The sequence below is a fragment of the Nematolebias whitei genome, unplaced genomic scaffold (assembly GCF_014905685.2).
Source record: "Nematolebias whitei isolate Nwh7 unplaced genomic scaffold, NemWhi1 Nwh_scaf_8952, whole genome shotgun sequence".
Taxonomy (NCBI): domain Eukaryota; kingdom Metazoa; phylum Chordata; class Actinopteri; order Cyprinodontiformes; family Rivulidae; genus Nematolebias; species Nematolebias whitei.
In genome coordinates, this window is record NW_023627497.1 from 1 (window position 1) to 1,678 (window position 1,678).

Consider the following 1,678-nt stretch of genomic DNA (forward strand, 5'->3'; position numbering starts at 1 on the left):
ATAATCTGTTCCCCCTCCATAAAATGGGAACAAATTAATTTACCTGCTAGTGTTTAACTGTGCTTTTGAAACATTTGCTCCTAATTTCACAAAGGGGCCTTGGGATTTAAACTATTTTTTCCATAGCTACCATATATTAAAGTCTTGTAAGGATAAATATCAAACATAGTTTTCAAAATGGAATTTATTAACTCTTATAGAACATACCACTAGCACACCACAACAAACTCAGGAACCTACGACAAACATGCAAAGCACTGAAAACTTTTTTTCAATAGGTGGCCTTCCCACACATGCGTGATGGTACCACCTCAGGCACACGTCACACTGGATCTAGGAAAGAAACAAAAAATTTAAGCCTTTTTTTTTTTAGAAAAATGTGTCTTTACAATTACAATATTCAATCAATCATTTTAGATTCCCTTCTATTCCAACTGCTGAAGGATAATATCAGTGCTTGTTTACGCATAATAAAATTATATAAAACTTTTTCTCTTCATTTAACTTGCTAACACTAACTCTTTAAATTAAAAAGAATGTCTTACCCAGTTCACTTCTGTGTCACTTTCCTTCTCTCCACAGAAGTGGCACAAGTCTTTTAGGTCATCTGTTAACAACAAAAATATAAAAACATCCACACATGTACAGTCGTGTATATATATATGTTATATATTTGTTTGTGTGCATGATAATGTATTAAGTTTGGGCTAAGTACAGAAGTAGCAAAACACAAATAATAGTAATCATGATATTTATTGTCATAAACACTCAAAATAAGAATAGTAATGTTATCCTCACCACTGTTAAGGATAAGTTTCACAGCAATATCCATCCTCATGCTGTAGACCGCCTCAGTGGAAACTGGAAAATCCACAACCTCTTTTGCTAGGATTTTTTCTGCAAACTGAAATGTACAGCTTAATTTAATGGCTTTTAATTGAAGTAACAAAGAAAGTGATATATTTCATAATCCTAACGTCATAAACTGTGTGACAATGTGTATGCACCTTCAGTGAAAATACACCACATGATGTACTATCCTGTTGTTTTGGATGCTTCACTGTGTCACATGTCCAACGTGAGACATTGCACCCCTTCTTTCTCATAAATGCCCTGTAAATATAGATAGATATATAAGAACAATTTTATATGATTTTCATACTTATGTTTAACTTACATTTTTTAACCATACCTTGTGATTTGTAAACATTTCTGGATGTCTTGTTTTGATTCCCCCAGTGGATTCAAGAACAAAGACTTTTTCTCTTGTGGGTAGATCACCTAGAAAGTGTGCATTCGACAGTTTTCATGTGTTTTTTGTCTATGACATAAGTATAATATAGAATGTTTTTAAAGTTTAAAAAACATTTATTACCACTAAAGTCCAGTGGTGGTGTTGATTGTTGATTCCAAGAATTATTTCATAATTCTTTGGGTTCATCTGTAAATAATAAAAAAGTCAAAGATTTTTCATATCAAGAACAAAACATGTTTAGTAACACACACATTGCACTAAGAGTCTACAAAAAAATTTTTCTATATCACTCAGGTGATACAGAAAAATCAGTAAAAACATATAACCATTAACATATTTTCTTTTCATCGATTCAAAAATACCAATAACACATGGAACACTACCACAGAAACACATAGTGGAATGTGTCAGATTTACCTTTAA

The 1,678-nt window shown here is 31.9% G+C and overlaps 1 long non-coding RNA gene across 1 annotated transcript; it reads right to left on the minus strand.

The window, feature by feature from the left end:
• Positions 1–1,099: 1,099 nt before the first annotated feature.
• Positions 1,100–1,454, minus strand: LOC119429854. Its single transcript, XR_005187854.1, has 3 exons — positions 1,376–1,454; positions 1,193–1,281; positions 1,100–1,113 (listed from the first exon to the last, which is right to left on the minus strand). It is a non-coding gene; the product is annotated as an uncharacterized LOC119429854 (long non-coding RNA).
• Positions 1,455–1,678: the final 224 nt, after the last annotated feature.